The sequence below is a fragment of the Prionailurus viverrinus genome, chromosome E1, assembly GCF_022837055.1.
Source record: "Prionailurus viverrinus isolate Anna chromosome E1, UM_Priviv_1.0, whole genome shotgun sequence".
Lineage (NCBI taxonomy): Eukaryota > Metazoa > Chordata > Mammalia > Carnivora > Felidae > Prionailurus > Prionailurus viverrinus.
The window spans coordinates 29,211,246-29,218,972 of NC_062574.1; positions in this window are offsets into that span (position 1 = coordinate 29,211,246).

Sequence of the window (7,727 nt, forward strand, 5' to 3'; positions counted from 1 at the left end):
TTGGGTCTGCATTTTTATCTTTACTTACCAGTTTTGGGCTTCCTGGTTCCTGGATCCTACAGGTAGGGTAATTCCCAGCCCCAAATTTGTATCCAGGTGGGCTGTGGTCCCAAATTCTCAGTGAAGACTTCTTTCTCCACTTTCAAATCATGCCAAGACAGTCAAATTTTCTTGTCTTCCTGTGCCATTAGGGAGATTTTTTTTTTTCCAGTGAATTATTTCTAAAATGACTCACCCTTTTGAGGGCTCCGGCTTAATGTGGGGACCTCAGTAGCCCCTCCCTGCTTTGGACAGGCCCAAACCACAGTGTCCTTCCCATTGGGATGCTGAAACTCCAGGCTTTCAAAGCCAGCAAACTGCCCAACGCCAGCTCCGTCCCCACTTACTTTCTCACCATGCTAACTGCCATTTCCCTTTGGCTTCTGGCCCTGGGGGCCTATCTCATGACCTCATTTCACTGGGTGTTCCTTACATTTTGGCAAGTGTTTAGAGATGGGTTGTAGTGGGAGGATTATTAAAGTTATTTCATCCGCCATATTGCCAGAAATGGAACTCACTTCCATTTCAGATGTTGAATGTCTTCCATGTCAGGTGTATTTTTTCTTAGAGTATGGTGGCATCTAAGCCTCCTGAATAATTTGTCTTCTGAATAATCTCTTTTTAACTTTTATTTTAAGTTGAAGTATAGGTGAACTCGTGAATAATCTCTTATGGGTGAGGAGGCATTGGAATCATCGCAAATGAGGCAAACATAAGGTCAGTGCGGGTATCCATTCTAATCACCTGGGAGCTTTAAAAAATTACTGATGCTTGGCTCCACCCAGAAGATTCTGATTTAATTGGTTGGAGGACCATCTGGGCAGTGGCCTTTTTTATAACTTCCCAAGTGATTCTAATGGGCAACCAAGGCTGAGCACGATTATTTAAAACATACTGATGAAAACAAGCAAACCATAATGATCCCTGGGCTCCACCCCAGAATGTCTGATTTATTTTGCCTGGGGAGGGCCCCAGGCATATTTTTCAGACATTTCCCTGACGATTGTAGTGAGGAACCAGTGATTTTCCCGGGCACACGCACTCGGAGAAGTTCCGATAATGTCGGAGCTGAACGCATAGGAAGTAATCTAGCCTAACATATGCATGAGCACACCTAGCCTTCTGACTCCCAGGGACCTTTTAATCATAGAGATTCCTGGAGGTTGTAAGGCCAGAGAGTCTTTCATTCCCCTGAGGACTGTGATGGGCAACCAAGTTTGGAAACCGCTCAGCCAACCCTTCTTGTTTTACAAAAGAGGAGCCCATCCCTGGAGAATGTTTTCCTCTCAAAGTGGCAGAGCCGATTCAGAGGAAAGCTGACCCCTGCCTTCCAGTCTAATGTCCGTCTCCTCCATTTCCAAACATAAAGCCCGCTGCTGCTTTTAGACCATCTTGGCCATTTTAAAGAGGCCGATGTTTGAATTTGTGTGCAGTGACTTCAGGAACGTGGGGTTTTCTGTTTTGCTTTGTGTGTGGATGGCACGGACGAGGGGAAATAAAACAGCCTGCCACCTTGCACATAGGGTCATACTAGTAGCTTGGTGACCTGGCACCAATAAGCCACCATCCATCTCAATTTCCCCATCTGTAAATAGGGGGTTATGGTGGTTTTAAAATATTACCACAAATTCTTTAATTCTTCAAGAAGTGGGACCTAGTTCCCAGCCCCCTGAGCATCGGCTATACTTAGTAACTGGTTTCTAATGAACAGAATGTGAAGGAAATGATGGTGCGTGAATTCCAAGGCTAGGTCACAAACAGCATCATGGCTTCTACCTTGTTCCCTCTTGTGGATCACTTCTCTGGGGGAAGCCAGCTGCCATATCATGAGGACGATCAAGGAACCCAGTGGAGGGGCCCATGTAGAGAAGAACTGAGGTTTGCTGTCAGCAACGTGATCTCACCAGGATTGTGAGTTAGACACATTAAAAGATCTGCAAGCCCCGGTCAAGCCTTCAGATGACTGTTGCCCTGATCTATGCCTTGACGGCAACTACGTGAGACACCTTGAGCCAGAACCTCCCAACTAAGCCATTCCCAGTTCCTGACCCCCAGATACTGTGTGAGATGATAGTAAAGACTGGTTGTCTGAAGCTACTAAATTGGGATAATTTGTTATCCAGAATAGATAACGAATACAGAGATACTTCAAAACTAAAGCACTAAAATAGGGCTGTGTACTTTATAGACTTACAACAGGATCATATGCTAACATTTATAGAGTGCTTTAGTTAGACTCTGGCCAAATGAACTGCATATTAGATGGAAAGTAGCGATCGCGTATTATTAATGTTATCAGATTGCAACACATTTCATGTTCAATTACCTAAAATGCTCTTTCTGGAGCATTGCTTTGCTCATCATCTTATCCCCACTGCACACTTATAAAAGGTCACTGTCAAGATATAAAAGTATATATATGATTTAAGTGTCTTGACTCAGTTGCTAACAACCATGAGCATGTTTTCAAATTGGAAAAGCAAGATTAATTTAAACTAGCTCCTTTTCACACAATGTGCTTTGTTTACTTTTCAGGGTTCCATTTCACTGCCAAGCCAAGTGCCTCTCTGATTAAAGAGTATGTTCACTTTATCTCCCTTAGTCTCCCACAAGCCTTACCCTTAAGAACAAGCATGGAAGATTTCGCACCAAAAAAACAAACCATATTTTTACCAGAAAATATTTAGTAAAATGAGTTTTTATTGATGAGAACTTCACCAAGTATAAATTTCATGCCTAAAAGGAATGGGCCTTTTGTATTTCCCCTCAATAAATAAATAGCTTCTTTCCTCAAGAATTATGACTTCTGAGCATGCTCTTAAATTCAAAGCCAGTTCAGGGGCGCCTGGGTGCTCACTTGGTTAAGCGTCTGACTTCGGCTCAGGTCATGATCTCACGGTTCGTGGGTTTGAGCCCTGCATCAGGCTCTGTGCTGACAGCTCAGAGCCTGGAGCCTGCTTCGGATTCTGTGTCTCCCTGTCTCTCTGGCTCTCCCCTGCTCGCTCTCTGTCTCTCTGTCAAAAATAAGAAACATTTAAAATAAAAAAACATTCAAAATTAGTTTGTTTTCTTCCAAGAAATAGAAAATCAGCATGTGCATATAGACCCTTCATTGGTTGGTCCTTCTTCTAGATCTGTGTCATATGGGAAAGCCAGGATGGTATTTTTCTTTTTTTTTTTTTTTAATTTGTTAACGTTTATTTATTTTTGAGAGAAAGACAGCATGAGCAGGGAAGGGGGGGCAGAGACAGAGAGGGAGACACAGAAACTGAAGCAGGCTCCAGGCTCTGAGCGGTCAGCACAGAGCCCGACGCGGGGCTCGAACCCACGAACCGTGAGATCATGACCTGAGCCAAAGTCGGACGCTTAACCGACTGAGCCACCCAGGCGCCCCCAAGATGGTATTTTTCTAACAGTTGTAACCAGAGGTATAAAATACTTGGGAAGAACATGAAAACAGGCAGAGAGTGTGAGCCTGAAGGTGAAGCTGTATTTTTCAAACACTCTTATCTACCATATAAATACCTTTATGTGTAATTTATTTATTCCTAACATTGTTTGATATACTTAGAGACATAAAAGTCTATTTAAACAATGGAGAAAATTTGCTTTGCTTTGTTATTTCCTTCCCGAACAGGGGAGAGAAATGCAAAAAGGTCTCTAATAGAGGGGGGTGGGGGGAGAAAACTTGTTTAGCCGATGTTTTTTCCTTTTTTCCTTTCCATGTTCCCAAAGGACACAGCTAGAAATCTAGTGTTGTGGCTGAAGAGTTTCGCTTTTTTCTCTCCCCCTCTGGCTTCCACTTTCCTCGATTCCAACTCAAAATGATCACACCCAGCCAGGGCAAAGGCTGCTTACAAGTTTAGCCAAGTGAGAAAAAGTCAGACTCCTATTAAATATCAACATCATTGATTGAGTGACCACAGCAGGGATCCTTCTAGGTGCCCGCAGAAAGGGATCAGACATCTTTATTCTCCGGGAGTTGTAAGAGCAGGACGGGGTCCGGTGTGAGGCTGGCCCCAGCCCCTCTGGGTGGCAACTTCCCTCAGAGGACGCCCCGTGCCGTGGTGCGGAGCCCCCTCCCTCCCCAACCCCAACCGCAGCTCCCTTCCGTGAGCCTGGGCATGGCAGGCCCGGGAGCTAAGTCCCTGGAATTCAGCAGAAAGTTACTGTTTTCCCCGACACTATCCCAGAGCTGCTCTCCCATGCAGCTTCAAGCTGTTTAACTGCCGTCTGTCATTCGGCCATCATTATTCGTATACGTGTAGGTAAATATTTTATTAAGCATCTTCGCCACTTGGCAGTTAGGGAGCCCTTTGCCTGCTAGACCTGGCGGCCGCCCAGCGCTGCCCGGGAGGGTGGGAGAGCAGCGGGCCGCTTGAACGCGCGGTGGTGTTAATAGAGCGGGGGTCCTTTCCACCTGGAAACCATTTTCTCCTCTGGCCTCTGGGGCTTAATCTTCCATTTCTTCGTTTTTAATCAGTTACCAATTTGGCCTTGATGAAAGGTGCCGGGGCCTCCAGAAGAAATTGGCTGGGCCTTTTAACTCCACCTGGAAATGGTTGAGGCAGTGCCGCGGTCACCTGGCCTTACACCTCTGCACCCATTTGGGGCCTTGCCCCATCCCTCTGCCTTGCCGGACAGAAATCTCAATGTCACAGCTGGAAACACGCAGGGCCCAGGATGGGGCCCTCCACCCAGGCCCCACCACGCACACTGTGTTGTGTCTGTGAACGCCAACATTCTCCGAGGACCTTTTCACCGCCTCGCCCCATAGTCCCGTCAGCCCGCCAATTGGCCAGCAACAAGCTCACAGCTTAGCCCACAAAACCACCAGTCAGGTTGGACCCACGTTTGGTCCACGTCTTCAGAATCCTGTGCTTTTTACCATTTTTCCAGGTGGCCAAAGCAGCAATACGAAGCATGGCCGTAGCGTTGTCCCGTCATATCTTTGGGTCTCCAGGAAGCCAACCCGATAGGATCTAGTTCTGTGTGAGAAATTCCAACTGTGGAGGACCGTGGGTATGACGCCCTCTTCTGGCAGATGCGGGGAACACCTACTTGCGCCCAGACGTGTCAGTTCCCTCTGCTGGTGGAGGAAAGAGAAGCTGTCTCTCTTGTCTCCCGGCCCCAGATTCCAGAATTCAGGGTCCTGACACTGAGTTGGGAGACCCAAGCCCCACAGATCCAGAGGTTTCCTGAAGATTAAACCGAGACCCACCACGATAGCCCACACTGCAATTTCTGCAGTTACCAGTTCTAAGTGGCTGCAAAATGGATGAAGGGAAGAGTGGAGAAAGCACTCTAACCTCCCAAGGGGCTTCAAACAGGCCGAAATCAAATCTATGTAGCTCCACGTTGTATTGACACACAGAGACGGAGGGACGAAAGGAATAAGAGAAAAGATTAGGAGTGAGGACAATAGAGGGCAGACTTTACAGCAAATTGCTGAGTAAGACACTCGTGCTAAAAATAATACCGCTTGGAGAGGGCATAAGAAACAAAAGTGTGGCTGTGCCCATGGGTGGGAGGAACAAGAGGCTGTGCCTATAAACAGCCCGGATTAGAACAAGATGAAGAAAGGACCGTAACCCAAGAGGAGAAGGAATAAACGTAAGAATAATTTGAAGTGAACCAGAAAATTAACTTTGTCACCATCCTCTCGCTTCTGTGGCTCCCATGATGCCGGAGGCCCCCCCGACAGTGGACGGCCACGCCTCTGGGTTGTGAACAGGCCCCAAGACCCCATCACCCACTCGGCAGATGCCGCGCAAGAAAGGAGGGCAAGACCTGGCTTTGTACCTGCTAGTCTGGATCATGGATAATCATGAACATTCAAAAAATCAATTGCCCAAGTGGCTGATGGGGAGGTCTGGCTTGACAGAAGGCGTTCACGAGAAAGACCCGGGGGGTTAGCTGATCACAAGCTTGATGTGAACCCACAGCGCAAGGAGGCTGTTGAGAACCCTAATGCAATCTTAGGCTCTATTAATAGAACGACGGAGTGTGGAGGGAGAGAGGCAATAATCCCGCGCGTGCTGGCAGGTCAGGCCACATGCAGTTTTATGCTCAGTCCTGCGGGCTGTATTTTAAGAGAGGCGCTGGCAAATTCAAGCCTGTTCAGAAGAGCATGAAAAGGACTGGATGCCAGTATTTAGACAGCATCGAGATTAGCCTGACAGTCCCTTTACAATTGGCAAAATCAGCATGCTTATTGCATTGAAGACAGAGAATCGCAGTAGCTGGGACGGAGAATCAGGGTTTCAATGTTTGCTTCACCTCCTGAGTTTTTGGCGGTGCCCTTTCTATATGATGGGGATATGAGTCTCCACCCACCCTTCCTGCGAGCATAGTTTGAAGAATGGTCTGCCCCGTGGGGCTTGTGTATTAAACACCTACTTGCTGCCAGCTCTGTGCCAGGCGCCAGGGCACCAAGAGGAACTTGAAGTCCAGTTGGACACACAGGCCCGTAAACAGGCATTTTGCGCATCACGTGACATGATAATAGATACGTGGATTGATTTGAGATAAGATGTAATTAATTTCTTAGAGGGGAGGAATGACAGGAGAGAAAACCAGAGTCTTCAGGGTATACGTACTTGCATGTGCAGACAAAGGGGGAAAAATCGCTGGAGGTCAGAGAGGAGAGGCCATGGGTGTGGAATGCTTAGGATCAGGAGATTTCAGAGTCACGGAAGACAGCTGAAAGGTCTCGACAGTGTCCGGTGCCACCCAGAAATCCAGGAGGAGGAAGAGAAAAGCTGAAATATTTCCGGACCAAACCCCGGAGGTGGAGATTAGGAGTTCGTCCTTAGTGGCAAAGAAACACATTTTGGGGAAATGCTGGAGGCAGAGACGAATTCATTTAGAAAGTTTGTGGAAGGCTGCATCTATTGAACACCGACTGCACACCTAGCATGGTGCTAATGCACTGTGGAAGTTCAAAGAGAGTAAGACTTGGTTGGAGCCCACTTCAATAGTGACAGGTGAGCTAAGACTAACACCTGTCAATTCATTGGGGAAGAGTAGAAGATTATGACCTGAGTTGTTCGACTCGGTGAGGCACACAGACGGTGGTTTCAATGGCCAGTTGGTGGACCCATGATGTTCCTTATGTTTGTGAAAGCCAGAGGAAGAAAGAATGGCGTCGATGTATTCCCAATATGGTGAATCTGGTCCTAGGCTTCCCCCTGCCCTTGTTTCTTGGGAAGTTTCCTTTCCCAGAAGTGTTCAGAAACACAATTCTTGTCTTAACATCGCTTGTGTTTTCTCCCACTTTGTTATTTACCAGTGAAATTAATATTACTCTTTACCCTGCTCACATTCTAGATCCACCATGCGTTTTTTTCATCAGTGGGTTTGTGTTTGGTTGATTAGTTATTCATGTATAATGCAAGATGACAAGAGCTGTAATACAGAGAAATGATTGTGGAGAACGCAGGCGTACAAGCTCTGGAGTTGGCTTCTTTTTTTCTTTCTTTTTTTTTTTTTTTTGTGGGGGAGTGTGTGGGTAGGCAGGTTAGTAAGGCTCTCGGATTACTTGCAGATGGTTGAAATTCTCTTCTTACCGAAGTGGTGACTGAAGCAAAATTGGGGGGATGAAAATAAATGGCGTTTGCTATACGTCCACCCCCTCGGTCTCCTTGATCTGCATCACGAGCCCCTGGTGGACTTCCGGATATGTCCTG